Source organism: Protopterus annectens, chromosome 2.part0 (genome assembly GCF_019279795.1).
Source record: "Protopterus annectens isolate FY-2018-M chromosome 2.part0, PAN1.0, whole genome shotgun sequence".
NCBI lineage: Eukaryota > Metazoa > Chordata > Ceratodontiformes > Protopteridae > Protopterus > Protopterus annectens.
In genome coordinates, this window is record NC_056728.1 from 1,551,272,249 (window position 1) to 1,551,290,789 (window position 18,541).

Below are 18,541 nucleotides of genomic sequence, written 5' to 3' on the forward strand. Positions count from 1 at the left end.
CATCTACTTCTCAGATGTCAAAGATAATGTCAAAGGCCTCTGGCTAACCAAGTTCACAGATGCTTGTAAACTGAGACCAGTCATTGAATCCCCCCAAGATGAGAACATCTGCAGGAAGGTCTAATACAGACAAATGCTTGGTGCCAAAGCCATGGCTTAAAACTCAATCACAAAAAATGCAGTATAGTACCTTTTCAGAAGCTGGCCACCTCGGGTAACTACATCATCAAAAAAAACCCATAAAGTTAATTTACTACTCAGGGATCTGCAAACTCATGTAGATAGTAACCTAGGCTTTGACCAACAGATGTGCAAAGTAATAAGAAAATCACAGAGTATAAAGCCCCTTTCGTTATATACCTAACCAGACATATGCCGCAGCCGGAATGTTCACAAAGATTCCTTAAAAAAGAAGACAGGGAGTAAACACAATGTCATGTCTCTTTTCTCAGTATCATACAGAGCTCTGAGGGGTATTCTTTGGCTGCCATACAAGGCATCACTGGACCCTGTTTTGATGAACCTTTTGCACATCCACAATATAAAAACTATAATAACTATTTTTTTAAAAGGCTGTAATTTTGCTTGTCACATAAATAGGACATGTTGGAGAGAAAGGTTTCTCAGACAATGTCCATTCTTTGAAACAGGCTCCCCATCCATGTGAACCATAGTTCCTCTCTAACCCTATTCAACTGCACCTTGGACCAATAGATAGATAATTGGAAAGTTATCCCTGTTCTGGAGTATATGTCTCTGTTTCTATCTCTGCCTCTGTCCGTCAGAGACATAGGCTCCCTGTTCTGGATCCTATGGTCTGATGGACAGAGGCAGTCAGTAAATCTCCCCCTATATAAATCAAATTTATGAGTCATATTTGGTTTGCACAGCTATGCACAAAAGAACCCTACTGGTCATTAGCCTAGCATATATCTATAAACCTATGAACCTAATTTGATGGATGCCCTTACTAAAAGTGCTACCTATACCTCTGAGTTCTTATTTCACTAAAACAGCTGTAGCCACACTAAATATAATTAGAAATGTTAAAACAAAGCCCTGTGATTCAATAAGCATGTAAATATATAAATAAATTATATAACAAGAGAAAGAAAGAAAGAAAAAAAGAAAGAAAGAAAGAAAGAAAGAAACTGCTTATTGGTTGCAGGAGGTTTCATTCTACCTACCACATTATTATATCTAAGTAAATTACTAAAGAATTGAGTGAAGCATTAGGAAGCTCAAACCTGAACGTGTACTTAAAGTAGCCACTAAAACCAAAAAATAACTTGACATCTTTATCCATGTCAGAAGTTAAGAACTAACAGAGAACAAGTGGCAGAGCTTGTCAGCAATGATATTTCCTGTTGTCACCAAAAGGGGATATCTAATGTTTGAGATGATACATTTATTGCAAATTTAACTACACCTACAGTTAAGGATGTTCTACAGTTTCCACAATCCCAGCCACCTTGTATAATTACTATGGAACTCATAATCTCAGTCCAAGCATAAGGTAAAAGCACCTCATCATTGGGTCCTAAAATGTACTAGGACGTCAAATAATAGCACCAGAAATGGCCTATCTGAATCCCTGTTTAACCTCTCTAATCTTAGCCATTCCATTGGTTAATTTTTTGATATCTGGAAAACAACCACTGTAATGCTGCTAGTCATGGGTGGTTTAGCCATAGACCCTGGTAACTTTAGACCCATTAGTTTCACTAGCCTTATTTGTAAAGTTATGGAATGTATTACCTCAGATTTCATCTATCTGGACATTGAAAAATCTCTTAGCCCTTGACCCTTATCTATTCATAATTATGAAAGAAAGGTCCTGCCTCTTTATCTGCATTAATTCCATTGAAAAAGTGACCTACAGAGTGTATAGCAATTGCACAGTACATATAGCATATCTGGACCTGGTCATGACCTTTGATACTAGTCCCCATGCAGGCATTGTCTACAGTCTTGTAAACCTAAATATAAAGCATGTTGTGCAGGGGATAGCTACCTATTTGTCTGAACTGAACCCATATGTTTTGTGTCACAGGTACGACTTCTAAATACAAAATGTTACCAGAGGTGTACCACATGAGTCAGTACTGGAATCTCTCTGATTTGGCATTTGCTTTTTCAGACCTTCAGGCCATCACTCCTGCTCTGTGTAAATTAAATGTTACTATTTAATTTTTAACTGACTTACAATTTGGTTTAGATCCTGTTAACAACTGGTACAAGGACAGTGGTGTCAAGTTTAATATGAAATTATAGCATCATTCATTTTGGTAAACAAAACATTTTTTTACATATCAGTCAGGTGACTTATCCCTCAAATCAGACACTTTCATAAGGAATCTAGGTACTCTTGTTCACAATGCTCTATGATTTGACCATTATGTCTTCATACTACTTCACAAAGCCTTTTATCTGCTTCATCTAATTTTCAAAAATCTCTTATAGAGCCAAATAAGTCTTCATCCAATTTTATTCATATCTTATCAGACCCATTATTGAATATAATGTCCCTTTTGGCACATTTGTCTAAACATATCACTCGCCTTGTGAGATCTCAGAGATTCTTCATTAAAATTATCCTTGACCTCAAAGTTCTTAGTTATCAGGAGAGAAGGGCAGTCCTCTCTCTGCAGTCAGTTTCTTATAGACTCTTCCATAGAGATCTGTGTCTAACCGTTTGAGCCATACAATATTCTGCCTTTTATGACCTCCTTTTCCCTAACAGAACAAATGATACATCAAATACCTACTTAAAGGAACTAATTCACAATAAACAGATAAATAAGACATGCTGGCATGACATGTTCCTATCTCAATGTATCCTCAGCCTCTGGAATAAACTTCCACTACATCTTAAGCAGTGTAGAACCCTTTCCACTTTCAAGGTAAACACAGAGCATCGGTTCTCCCTTGGCCTATCCTATGTTGTCCTTTCTACAGCTGGGGGGAACTTTTGAATATGTTTTCCTGGCTAGACCTGTAATGGTCTATAGACTGGTTACCTTGTGCTTTCTTATTAACACATGAACCACTATTGCAAGCACATGGGCCTTTCCATGGCCCTTTCCTTCAGTGCCTTACTTGGCTGTAAACAGTCAGATGTAACAGCATGAAAGATGCTGTGCAACCTAGTCATTGCTTTTATAATTACTCTTCACTAATGTCTTTGCTGACCAACCTCAGATTTTGCTGTACAGAAGTTTTTTGTTCTCATATATAAGAGCTGCTCATTTGAAAAAGCAATACCCCAATTATCCTGGCCTTTGATATAAAACTTGTTTTGTGAATCTTAGAAAGTGATTATGGTTCTTGTAGTTCAGTCAAAAGTTGACAAAAGATATGCCCCTCACCCCCCACCTTTTGCTTCCACACTCATACAAACTGTTACTCTTCTTTACCTTCACTTTGGACAAGGCTTTGCCAAAAAAATGTATGGCACTCTGAACAGCTGCATGATTCGCATACTTGGGTTTCCTCCTCTGAAGTCTTTAGTTTGTCCTGGTTGATTAGATCTCAGAGGACGCAAGCGATAAAGGTCCAAATTGTGCAGCGGCGAAACACACTGTTTCATCATCACCTTAATATTTGATTGCCTAAGTTATCTTATATTCCAAAAGACATGTTTGTCATAATTTGTGATATTTCCTGTTAGTTTCCTCCAATGCATAAATTAAAATATGAGTCTTGCTATAGTCTACATAGTTTTGCTGGCTGGTTGAGATAAGATTAAAGTCGTCCTCTTACACAAACCCAATTTATTTTCTGAAAAAAAAATACTAATTTTACTAAGTCTTAATTTATAAGAGAGTGCCATGATGAAAACCATAGGCACTTCACCCTGTCTGCCTGTCAAGTCACTCCAAGGTAAGTGTGGTCTCCTTCCCATCTGAGTAGTCAGGAGGAATAAGAAAAATATTCACAACGAATATATCTGAAAATTAATCAAATTGTTTAGAACCTACACAAAGGAGCTTGTTGAATTTGTAGTATGGCAAATCACATCAGATGCATAAACTAATATCTTATTTTTGTGCATTTTCAGGCTTTTAGCCTCAAATGTTAAACCAAAATATAATTGAAAACAATTAATTATAATGAATAAATATATCAGCTTGACATTAGCCCCAAAGTTATTGTTTAAAACTGCACACTGACATGATTACAGATAAATTCAAATCCAAGCTAAAGGCAGACGATCTACATCACATCACCTAACAATAGAATCATGTTGTGACCTTGCCATCAATGTACTCATCACTTGTCTAAAGTATGCACTTTCCATCATCATTCTTAGCACTTTGGAAAACACACATACGATTCAGCTACACTAAAAATTAGCTGACATTTTCTTACTTCTGTACCTAGAATCGAAAGACATTGCACATCCATCCAATAGCTAAATAGTTCCAAATTGCTTCTAGATCAACCTTACTCATCTCCACATTCACCTTCAAGCTATTAAAAAAATCTATTTTCCCTCTCTTAAAGCTAAGTTGAAAATTATAGCCTTACCTTTCTTCCTTAGAACTTGAAAGACAACATACCTCTACACCAATACCCTACTATTCATCCTTGAAGTTGGAAAAAATGTAATCAAAATTGACTGAACTATATGGAAATACCTTCCCCAATCTCAGAAAAGACTCCAATTACTCAAAGTTTTGACAAAAGCTGTTAAACTGCCTGAAAGAATCCTACACCTGCAAGTGGATCATTCAAGAAGAATGCAATTAAACCTGTACTATAAGAAAAAACATTTAATTTGCATATGTGTAGTAGATGCCCATGTTTTTATGTAAGACAAACAAATTCTCATCTGTTTTCATACAGTGGGCTCAGCCTTTTTAAAAATAGTTCAGCAGGTAAATAATAAACTTGATATAGCACCTAGTGTACAGAACCATTTTGCAGTAGCTCCCTATTCAAATGTTGGCACTCAACATGCCTGCAAGGGGTTGGCATAATGGTTAAGGTGCTTATCTTGCAAACACAAGATGCAGCGTTTAATTCTCAAATGGGTTAACTGACTAGGTTTAAAATGGAGCACAAGAACTGCTAGCTTGGTATAACCTATAATTCTTAAGTGCTGACACTCCAAAAAATAAAAATAAAAATAAAAAGATCAAACATGCAAGAAAATAGCAAATCTCAAACATCACTCTTCTTTTTTAAACTTATTTTTTCTTCCTCTGCAACCTCCGATATGGGAGGCAAGCCCCCCCCCCCCACCCCCAACACTCCAGAACTTATACATACTAACTGTTTTTTGGCCATTTAGTCTCCACATTATGAGACTTGCTGTAGCAGGTACCAGCATTTCAAATGGTTACACTGTGCATCATATACATATTTCAATATATTTTTTAGCTTTGTCATACATGCACTACTAAATTTGTACATATTACCAATACTAAAAGAGCTTTGGAAAAGTTTTCATAAATACTGTTTTTGTAATACTATCTGTTTGCTGCTGTTGTTGTGCCCAGAGGATGTCTGAAAAGAGTCACTCCAGTAGCTTTCATACTTAGTTATCAAATAAACAAAGCAAAAAACTTTTGGAGAGCAAACCCTTTGTATAGTGTAAGCTGTCTGATATCTGATTATTCAGTATCTTCACTGAAATCAGGAAGTCGCTTGCAGTGTCATCTAAAAGGTTTGTCTACAGCCATTAAACTCAAGGCTTCCAAGCAGCAATCCTCTTGGAATCAAATGCCTTTGTAAATTAATTGTCAAATCAAAGGAAGTGACCTACCTCTACCCCATCTTGAGGCTCAGTGATGTATGCCAACTTTTAGTTTGTTGTCATAATATTTTAAACTCACACAGGAAATTGCCCCAGATGTTTGATAACGTATGCCTAGACAGAGTAATAACCACAAAAGTATGATACTCATTTGGAATCAGGATCTTTCAAAACAGTCTCATTGCCTTTCAAATTATTCCTTAGTTTGCTTATACCACACAGATATAGCCTTCTGAAACACCCCCAAGAGAATGGAAGATCTACACTATCAAGTGATGTTATGTTTCCTCCCACCAGTAATCCAGCAAGGTATGGGGTTTCCCTAATTGTTTATGTCAGAATGATCTGTTGAAACTTCATAACACTATATGAACAGACTTGCCAGAGTTCATCTATGATCTGCAACAAGGTAAGACAGATTTCTACTTGCTTAAAACGTCTCCAGTATCACTGTCCTTTTTGCCCTATCAACACTACTGTTTGTATAATAAAATGCTTTAGAGATTGTAGAAAATACATTTACTCTTTTACTGGGCATCAGAACCAGTCTACCAGAATATTTTGAGGCTTTAACTCTTGCTATGGCATTCTGCTTCCTTAAGTCTTTAGTTGAACAATTTTCCTTTCTCTAATCAACCTTAACATATTTTGCTCTCTAACTACCAAGCAGAAATGAGTTCTTTTTATATTTCAGATTTTAGCGATTTCAAATGGACAATGGAGTCTTGCTGAAAAAAATATAGCTCTCTGTATTTTATGCTACCTTTTATAATGAATTAGTGGGGCCTGTTGTCCATTCACTGAAGAGTACAACTGAGCACTCAGACCCCCTTAGGACTCAGACCTAATGTGCTCTGTGCTTTAGTCAGGACTATTACATTTTATTAAGCTGTAGTATAACCTGCTGTGGAATGCTAACTGCATTTTTGGCTCTTCTTAAAAACTGCTATTAAAAGACAAATAAACAGCATGGCTACCACGACCATAAAATTAAAATAGATACGTTTATTAAGAAAAAGGATCCTGGATATTTGTCTTTTTGGTTCATATTGTGCTACCAGCATTGGCTTTTGTGTGTGTGTTGGGGCCTCCTTCTCTTTTGTTGTAAAAGCTGTTATGGACCAGCAGTCATAATCTAAATGTTCTGCGAAAAAAATTATTATGGGTATTACTGTGTTACATGACATAAAAGATGGTATGATTAATATTTAAGCTACTCTTTCCACTTACTGTAAAGCTATATTATTTCCCAAGCTTCTACACCACTTATCCAATCTACGTATGCAGTTACATACTGAGGGGAACTGAAAACATTCCTTTGATACTAGATGCATTTGCAAAAAATCAACAACACATTCATTGTAAAAAAAAAAAAAAGTGCATCCCCACCCCCACAAGTGTGGGATATGTGACCAGATTATTAATTACATGGATACCTAGCAGCACAAAACTAAATGTTAGGATGTTCCCCTAATCAGTCCATAGGTCACTTTCTTTCTGAAAAGAAAGGCCTCCAGGGCTCTAGCCAATCCTCATCCGGATCATAAAGAGCCAGGGGTTCTCAGCTCTACATTTCTTCCATTTTTGCTGACTGCATTCTATCATTGTTCAGCCTATATCATGTACTTTATTGCTGATCCCTGTTCATTCATTCTACCTGCTGCTAGGGGACATGGCACAGAGGACATAAACATGAAAACTCAGTTCATTATTGTTGAAATCTCTGTGCCATTCTTTTCTTATTTGAGATTATTTTTTACAATAAAAACAAATAAAACTCCGAGATGAAAATTGTGGCATTCTGATTTAAGCAGTCATGAACTTTTTTCTTTAACTTTTGTGTCAGTTTTTCCAGGAACATGCAGAATGGTCAGCATTCAGGTTGTGAAGGAAAAGGGCTGAGCACCAAGTGTATATCTTAAATGTTCTCATTCACTTTATTACTATGGTGACACTGCTGTATGCACCTCCTTAAGTGCAGGTAAGTTACACTGCAATGTCTAGTACTCAGTCCCTTGCAGTAATGTAAGGTTATCACTTCATAAGTCACTGTTCAGGCCCATTGGTCAACATGTCCAACATATCTCTTACAACTAAAGGCCCAGATAAAAGGCATAAAGTTGTATAAGCTTTAGGGGCATTAGATAAGGGTGCATGCACATAGTACTCCAATAGTCCATTACAATTGCTAACTACCAAAAATCTTTTGACTCTAGCTTGCTTAATTTTTCTCTGTCCAAGGGAACTCTACAACTGTCCTAAAACAGATATCTATTTTATATATATATATTTTTATATATAGCTGTCATTTATTTTGTTGAGAATACAAATGAGTAATAAAAAATGGACAGCATTATAATTGGGTGAATCATATTTGGTTGAATTAAAGCTGTATATAATGTATGTATATAACATTGTACAAGCAAATGAATGTTTGACTGAAAAGGTGGTGGTTGTAAAAGTGTGTAAGATTGTGTTACAGTGGATAGTGTGTATGTGTGACTGTTTGTGGGCTAGAATTTGGTTTAGGGTGTGGTAAGGCAATAAATTTAGTGTTGTGCTTGTTTGGTGCTGTGCACGTTCTGTGTCTTTTTATCTTGATTAGTGGTACTGTTGTCGAAAGAGGTTTTAGTAATGTAATATGTAGTGCTAGGGTTAGCATACATGTTTAAGGTGTTGCAGGGCTATGAAAAGAAAAATGGAGGAAGTGGTGAAAGATATATTTATGAAACACTAGTCTTAGGTTCAACTCTAATGTATAACAGCAATGCAAAATGGAATGCATGAAACTGTCACAAAAGTAAGATCAAACACAAAGAAAGCAAGTAGCTGCTCTGGAGAGGCAGATAATAAACAGGAGAAAACAACAGAAAGGAAAAATAGAGACCTGAAGGCAAGAAGAAGAGGGCCAAAACAGAACTGTAAAAAAATAAGGACAAGATGAATGACCCAAGTTCAGAGGTGCTCAAATAGCAGGCTAGAGGATGCTAAATGAAACTCTATAAGGGTAGAGGGGGCTTATCATAGTCAAAGATCAAAGAACAGTAGGTAGAGGTCAGTAGGAAAGCCAGGAGTGGAAAGAAACAAGAGTTGTTTGAAGGCAGTGATGGGAGGGGGGGATAAAGTAAAAGAAAACAGAAAAGACAAACACAGACTGAAAATAGTAACCTGGAACATCAGGTGAGGGGCTTTGTAACCAATAAAAAAAAAAAGTAAGAGCAGAATGAGGAGATGTGGTAATGATCCAGGAGATCAAATGAAATAAAAAGGGGGAGACCATGAGTTCACACTACCCCAAAGGAGAAACAGACAATAAAAAGGATATGGCAAGAGAGGAATACAAACCTTTTCAAGAAGGGATTACACATAGTGAATGAAATGATGAAGAAAAGTAGAGAGGGGAGAAAGATCATTTGGGAAGGAAGAATAAATGGAAAGAGAAGGAAAATATGGAACCATCAATCTATCTCACATCCTTTTCATTACATTTTCGATATATTTTACAGTATTTATACATAATAATCCCAGTTGGACTGCCTAATCTGTCAGTTTTTCTTGGATAGGTTAGCACTTGATGTAACTCATTTCACCACAAAGATTTATTCTGTACATTTAACAGCTATTACATTACTGCATTGTTAAGCATTTTGTCTCAGCTGCATTATTAATATATGGTTTGGATTAGGAATCTTCTCCCAGGGATTCATGAAGCTTGCACAACTCCCGGGCCCTGTATGCTAATTACCCCATGTGAAGCAATGCAGTATGCAAATGAAGGTATGTAGCAATCCAGGAAGTGGTGCAGGTGTAGTGTAAGCATGCAGAAATGTAAACCGTAGAAAACGGTTTACATTTTTGCAAACATAAAATTGGAGCCATGACAGCCGACCAAACACATGTATTATATTGTTAATATATGCCAATGGCTAAATATATAGCGATTGGCATGAAAAACATGTACAAATTATAAAATTAACATTTAATATATATAGTCGCACTATTGTGACATGGAAGTGCAGGGCAGCGGTGCGCAAAGGGGGATCGCAAGGAAAATATAAAAATATACAATAAAACTGTAATGAAACACATATCACGATTTCCCCATAATAGTCAATGGCAGGCATGCTACACCATACTATGGCACAAGGGTTGCTAAGGGGCAGTGACGGTGTTATGTGCAGTAGCTAGGAATTAGTAGGCAATGCCATGCAAATGAGAGGAGTAATAGTGAATTGCAAATTCCCCACTGATGTAAGGATGCACCTCACACCATAGTGTTATAACTCCGAGGTGTGCCCTTGAAATAAAGATGACAGCAAGAGAGGGGTGTGTCGCCATTGCTGTAAGCACATTGGAGCATTGCTAAACCGGTTTGCCCCTAGCTAGGCAAAGCTGCAGGATAGGGGAGTGTTGAATTGGCCATAGCTATTCTTAGCTGAGAGTACACAAGGTAACCGGGTATGCATGTGAAAGGAGATGAAAACGCGCATAAACACGGTAAATGGGTTTGCGTGGTGCGCACTGCAGCTAAAACAGGAAGGATATAGAAAAGAAATCAGGAAATGCTGCAGCAGTGCAACTGGAGTTCAAATGACTAATTAACACCTAGGATCCTACAGTGGGCCATTGACAACAGCTAACAGGGCTGCAAGCAGCTACCTGCAGAACAGGAAAGGGAAGGGGCTGTACTGCAAAGAAAACAGTAAAGTGTCAAAGCAGAACAAAGCCGATTTGCAATATATCAGCTACAAGGCACATTTTGCCATGACTGGGTAGGGAAAGTAAAAAACAAGAAAGACGGCAGGTGGATGCATGCCTGATAATGGCAGGGGATCCAGGTTTAAAAGTGAATTAAAGGGCAACAGATTAATCAAGGCAGGCAAGTAGATCTCTACAGTAAAGGCCCCACACTTGCAGTACTCATTGCAAAACCCATAATTAAGACACGCTGCAGCTGGAATAGCTCATACACACCCACTGACATCATCAGCATCCATAACACAATAGTATAAAGTGTGAAAGCACCTCACACACATTTGTGTATTCCCATACACTCTGCACCAGTGATGTATACAGATGGGGAACTTTTAGTATGTACATGTTAGGGGTTGCCATAGCTTTGATCCACCAGCATGTGTTGGAGAATGAAGGTGATGTGGAGGATGATGAACACAACCACCTCAGGCACCAGAGGAGGAGGAGAGTGTTCAGACCCAGGGTAACCTACCAGGGGCTACATGATCTGGAGATAGTAGAGCATTACAGCATGTACAGGGACATCCTACAGCAACTTGTTGAGCTGTGCCAGCCACACCTCAGACCCAGAGCAAACAGAGGGGAACCCATCCCAGTGGATACGAAGGTATGTGTAAGCCTGAGAATACTAGCAACAGGTACCTTTCAAAGACCAACTGGGGATATCATGGGGATCTCACAGGCATCAGCATCCAGGGTACGACACCAGTTCCTGGATGCCATGTTACCACATGCCAATGAGCACATATACTTTCCCTGAATGCAGAAGGAGTTGGCCAGCAATATGCATTTCTTCCACCATGTGGCAGACTACCCCGAGGTACTGGGTGTAATAGACTGCACACACATACACATCAAGACACCACCCAGTGACCAGAGTAGGCACTACATAAACTGCAAGGGATACCCATCCATCAACTGCCAGGACATGTGCAATGCCCAGGGCATTATCATGGATGTGTGTGCTGGCAGCCCTGGAAGCTATCACGACTCCCACATCTGGCATGCCTCACAGCTGCATCAGTTATTTGCCAGGGGGACATCCCAAATGGCCACCTGGTGGGGGATGCTGGCTATGCACTGGAACCGTGGATGATGACTCCCATCAGAAATGCACACACACCCATGCAGGAATGCCATAATGAGGCACACACACAAACCAGAATCATCATAGAGCATGTGTTTGGGATGCTGAAATCATGGTTCTGTTGCTTGGACATATCTGGTGGAGCCTTGCAGTACTCTCCAGGGACGTGTGCCCACATCTTCATAGTGTGCGCCATGCTGCACAATATGGTCCTGTGAAAACAGCTGCAGCAGGGATAGGATGGTGAAGGTCGTCACAGCCCACCACCATTGCCAAGGGCCCCACAGGCACAGAGGTACTCAGACCACGAACACCCTGAGCCAGCCCCAGTAGGCAGACGGAGGCATGCCCAGTATGCCCATGCCTTGGCAAATAGGGAATGTATAACACACACACTGACAGTGTAGGCACCTAGGGACTGACACCTTTCTCCACCTGCACACTCAGTAAAAATGGATGGCACACACACAAGACTACCTGTAAATTGTCATGTATAGGCAGTCTACTGTGTGCATCCAACATAGGCAGCCCTCAACTATTGCAGACACAACTGCCATTGGCACAAGGTAAGTCAACACCTGAACAGTAAGTTAAGCTATCAGCATATGCAGATACTGAATGTATAGATTCATAGTTAGGTACTTGGCCAACTGCTAGAGGCCATTCATAAGCCCAGCCAAAATGTGTCAGCTTTTGCCACCCCATTGATTCATTAACTGTCCCTCTGTGAAGCAGAACCAATGGCGGGATCCCTGGGGTACATCTACTGTTCCCCATCTACTCTTCAAGGTTTCTCTTGCAGAGTGTTAGTGAGGGGCTCTGTATAACATAGTTAGGGATGTTGTTCCAAAGTATGGGGATTGTCTGTGACAGGAATCTCTTCCTCCAGCATCTTCCAGTTATTGTTATGGTAAGGTTCAGCACACTACAGTGTGTGGCTCACTGTGACATGGATTCCTATAGGTGGAGCATATCTGTTAAACCTAAGTTCGACATGGCTGTGTTGGCCAGTAGAGATCATCTCTGGGTAAACGAGATGCCACTGAGTAAAGCAGGAGTGTATTCAGTCTGGCTGCATAGCCATATGTTGGAGGCCAGTATTCCCCTTGGCGAGGTACATTCATGGACCTCCCAGCTGTTGCAAGTGTCTTCTGAGGTACATCCCAAATGGGATATTATACCCTATGATGGGACTGATGAGTGATGAGTAAAGGGGCACTATAACCCCAGTATGTCTAGATGGGAATCCTTTAGTAATCAGATAGCCTACATAGAAGGATGTCCTAACTACTGTGGAGATATGATTGTCAAAAGGGAGATCACTGTCTACCTTAGTCCCCAGATACCCCATTATTTTGTCCATATTAAAGTGGCTGCCACTTATGTGTTAATATGTGGGTGCTTAATATTCCACAATGGAATGAACATGCAGTTAGTGGCACTTGGCTGGAGTCCATGACGTTGACACCCTATGACATTCTCTGTGAGGCCCCTTGAGGGATGTCTGTGTCAGCTGGACTATCAATCAAGGCTCCCAGTTCACAGTCATTGCTAAACATGGTCTGCTGTAGTCCACCTGTACTTGTCTGTTCCTCTGAGAAGTATATGTCAAACAGTAGGGTTCCCAGGACTGAATCCTGTGGGTCACCAATCATGACTGGTCAAGAGTTGGACATGGAGACTGCTAGTCGTACCATGTGGGTTCTGTGTGTAAGCCCATTGGCAACCCAACCTGTGATGTATGGGTGTATGTACAGACTGGTGTGTTTCTCAATAATACCTGAGTGGGGCATGGTGTCAAAAGCCTTGGCTAGGTCCAGGTCGTATGTGTGAATAACCTACCTATCATCTAATGTCTTGGTGACTGTATGTAAGACGTCAAACAGGTTCAGTAGGCATGAACTGCACTCAACCAAGCTGACCTGGGTTGCATCACATGTTCGAAGGTTACCAATGTCTTTATTAATGAGTGCCATGAGGATGCGATCCATACCATTGCAGACCAGACTAGTCAGGCTTATGGGGTGGTTGTTACCATGGTCAGTTGGGATTCTACCTTGATGGAGTGGAATAACTGTTGCCACATGCCATTGTATGGGCATTTGCCTGTGGAGAGGCTGAGGTTGGAAAGCTTAATTAGGTGGGGGGTCAGGTTGTCTTGCACAGTTTTGCAAGATGCAGTCTGAGACAACATCTGCCTCCATTAACACTGTGTTCTGCTGTTAGAGAGGGTCATTTCCACCTGTGTGTCTCTCTGATGTGTTGGATATTGTACCTTTCAGGTAATGTTGTGGGCTCTTTAGGGGGTGAAGTATGCACTGAATGTATCTGCAAGGATGTTGGCGATATCAGTAGGGTAAGCATATTTTGTGCTATATTTCACCGGCACAGTGCAAATCTGTGTGTCACCACTTAGATCCTTGACATAGCCAAATAAGGCTTTGTGGTTATCTTTTGAATCCTTGCGTATTCTCCTGCTGATGTTAGCCTTGGATGATGTCATGAGGGACTTACGTATCATACTAATAGTGGTCATGGATGTCTGCTCTTCATGGGATCCGCTGGTTGTCTGGAACAGTGTCCTACTTCTGTAGTATAGCCTGTTTATTGCAGAGGTCCACCAGACTCGTGTCCTTGTCTGTGAGGAGTGAGTCTTGGTTTACCAGTGATGGTATGATCAATACATCCGTGTAGGTGCTTATAGACTGCATTTGTAAATCTGTCTGTATCTTGAGCAGTGTTTACCCTTAGCGTGGGGGCTGTGAAACCCCAAACCCCTGTAACTAGTAGTAAATTGGAAACAGTGAATAGTTCATGGTCAGATCTAACCAGTGACCGGTTAACCTCCACTGTGGTGCACCTGTTGCCCATGTTGGTGATGACCACTTGTAGTATGTTTCCATCCCTCATTAGGGAGGTTACCACCTGATACAGGGCATATGAGGTGATAAATTCCAGGAAGCGCTGGGCCTGGAAGTGAGTACTGGAGTAAGTTTCCCAGTTAATGGTATGGTAGTTGACATTGACCAATGTCAGGGTGTGCGTTAGGACCATCATGTTCTCCACTGTCTCCAGGTAGGTGGAGTGGTGGTCCTGGGTCATGGAGGGTGATCAGTAGCAAGCCACAGTTTACATTGCAGTTGTGGCTGATGTTAGCTGCACATAGATGATCTCAGAGATATCATTCTGCCCCACTAACCTGGAGGTGTAGGTATCCCTGATGAATATGGATACACTACCTCCATGTCTGTGTCAGTTCATGTTCTGTGGCTGAAATGTGTGATATGGGTTGTAGTCTGGTAGTGCTGGTGTGCTCTCAGGAACCTTAAGACAGATCTCAGTTACTGCACAGATGTTGATGTTGTCCATCCTGAAGAGTGCTGTGAGTGCATGCATGTTGTGATCACAACCGCTGGTGTTGAGTAGCATAACCCTCATTGATTCTGCTATTGTGCTGTTTACGGAGCTGGTATTCACCTTTGAGACTCCTAAATAAGGCACCATGGGAGCACCAATAGCCTTGGCCAGTATTCCAAAACCTAAAGCTGACACATAGGCCGGTATGGTATTGTTGCATGCATGTTCCCCATCTGTGCTTGTTTTTCATCTCTCCTGTAGGTAACCTACTGGTAAGCAATAGAAAGCCTTAAACTTATACAAGTGTTCTAGCTTCCAAGATAGGCTGTCAGTGTTCTGTATGTTCTTGCTGTACTTAACTCTTTCCTGACTACATGGCGATTTCTCATTGTATATTGTGATCTGAAGGTCTGTTTATTCACATATTATGGCTGTGATGGACTGCACTTTAGAGGTTCACAGATAGCCTACTACCTATCTGCCCAAGGGCAATTAGAAGCATAACTACAGTGTGTTGGCTTTCTCCGCACCATTGATGAAGTAACTAAGCCTCTGTCAAGCATAGCCAATGAAGCAATTCTAAGCAGAGTTGCTGGAATCTGTTGAAGACTGGGGTTGTGGAGGGTGATAGGGGCACTTTGTGATCTAATGCGGGCATGTTAATGTGACAATTCAACACCATTCAATTTCCCCAACAGGTCTCACAGCTATCAAACTGGACAGGCTCCCCCACCCCCTAGCTGCATGGTTCTGGGACACATGATCCCAGGGGTGTATATTCTGTTACCCATTCACACAACAAGGTTTCCCTTGAAATGTGTCAGTGAGGGGCTATGCCTAATGTAGTTAGGAATGTAATGTAATGTAATGTAATGTCTCACAGTACATTTGTTATGTGTTGTTATTTCAAGAATAAGTGAAGCTCAGTGGGTTTGTGGGCCTCCGACCTTTGCCTAGCTTACACATAGAAATCATCTAAATAGGAAATAGGCAGAAGCAGCGTTAATGTCAACAGTGTAATGGTTACAGCATCTAAATAGTACCTGTGCATTCGAGGTCCCAATCTGGATAAAGGCAGAGATTTTTATCATGTTCAAAAGTATACCTTAACCACAACTTGCATATATAGGTAGTAATCATAAAGATTCGAAACACCCATATAAACCCATGTGTGCTGGAGAGTACAGTCAACAGAGAATGGAATGTTATGTCAGCACATAGTGAGATGTTACTTCACTGACATGTTTATATCCTGAGTAGTTAGCGGATATGGCCGTGTTTGCGCGCACAGGTTATACGTTACAAAGTTTGTTTAACTGAGTTTAACTGCTGCTATAATGTCACACAAACACTTTTAAACATGCTTACAACTGCATAAATGAGCCTTATTCTGGAGGAAAAACATTTGTAAAGCATTGCAGGTGTTGAACCCTGGACCATGCCCACTATAATCACGGGACTTACCACTAAGCCATCTGAGGTGTATACATATTTCACTCTCTTGAGACTACACCTTATACCATATGCATTCCACTGTAATGATCACAAATGGGACAGTCACTTTGTGTACATATGTACAGTATATTGTAATGTACTGTAGTTTGTGAACCAACACATTCATTCCAGTCTACATATGTATTACTGTTACAAATTAATACAAAATATATATGTGTATATATATATATATATATATATATATATATATATATATATATATATACGTCAGTGATGTCTGCACACACACACACACACACACACACATATATATATATATATATATATATATATATATATAAATATATATTATACAGTCATATCAATAGCAATATATATAAACATCTATGAACAGACTTCATGTCACAGAAGCACTCCAAAGGAATTGGAGTGTACACAAAACACATGCAGCTCTGGTATTATAACTATTAATATTAACCTAATTCACCATAGAAGGGATGGTTGTTGTGTATATGAAGATTGGGGTGGGGAGGAATGATGGCTAATGCAATCATGCATCAAGGAGGGCCTGGGTTGGATGTTCAATAAGTGAACTGGAGCGGTATACATGGAGTATGGGGACAATATAAAAAGGACACAAAACAAGGACTTTTCTCATTCATAATACACCCTGTCATGTCACATTGCAACACCTAATTTCACAAACATATGAACATTAACATGTATCAGACATATGTGCACCAACTAACTGTCACATTTGTTTTCAGTAGTGAGGAATGTCTGTAGTAAAATGTATATTCTAAACACCATAACATTTGTACATATCTCAGGTGCCTTAGTGGTAAAGTCAGTAACTGTGATGTTCAGGGTCCTGGGTTCAAGGGCTGTTAAGTTATTTTGAGGGCCAGAATAAGGGCTGTTGGATGCAGGTGGATTAAAGCACTCAAGCAGTTGTAAGCGGGTTTCCATGGGTTTGCGTGACGGTAAGCAGCAATGAAACATGGTAAATGGAGAAGCGCTTCACAGGTTTAACCTTTGCTTAACATCGAGCAGACCACGGGCAAACCTGCTTACAACCACATACATGTGTGTTATTCACACTTTCCCTACCAGTGCCTATTCTGAGAGGTAAAATAATAACACTTTCCAGGATTAGAACCTGCAACCATGTACTCCATCCTCAGAGTAACCTAACAGTAAGCTGCCTGGGATGTACCTATCTCAGTTGTGTATGCAGACAGGTTAAAACACAAAAGGGAGGAATGTGTTGAAATATGACAACCCGCCATGTACCCAATATATATCTAGAGAGAGAGAGATACATAGAGACATGTCAGTATATATATGTAAATATATAGATAGTTAAAAACATCTACACATCTATGGAGGTACAGATAAACGTATGCAATAAAATATATATATATATATATATATATATATATATATATATATATATATATATATGTATACATACATACATGTCTGTAGATAGCATCCAAAGTGTTCATATCTGAGTATAACATGGACCATAGCAATCACACATTCCGCCCCCCCCCCCAAACAATATGAACATAACATATGAAGAGTATATGCCAATACACAATTGCAAATATGTTCTAAGGACACAGTCACCAACACAACTGCAATGACTGCAAATATCCATACAGAAATACACAGACAGCTTTCATTTTGCAAAACTTTATTACATTCCGATGTTTTGCCAAAAGGATTCAAGGACTAACAGTACCTGCATGGTATACAGGAAGCATTTAACAGTGCCTTAATTAATCAGCCTGCAATTACCATAGTATTAGTCTACTAAGGGATAGGTGTTCACATATGGAAAGAACACCCACACACATATAGACATTGCATAAAAGGGGTTCCTCAACACCTGCATATGCTATGTACACCCACCAACATCTACCCCACAACCAAAATAATTACATCAATACATACTGTCATACCATAACCAAGTATTCAACTACTGTACATCTGCTGAAACCTTAAAATACCTGGACACAGACACACTAACATGGCCCTATGTGAAATAGTTGCTGTTATACAGTTGAACAGCTGCTGATGTAACAGGGTTTGTATGAACTAATCCTGTTTCAGAGGGTTGA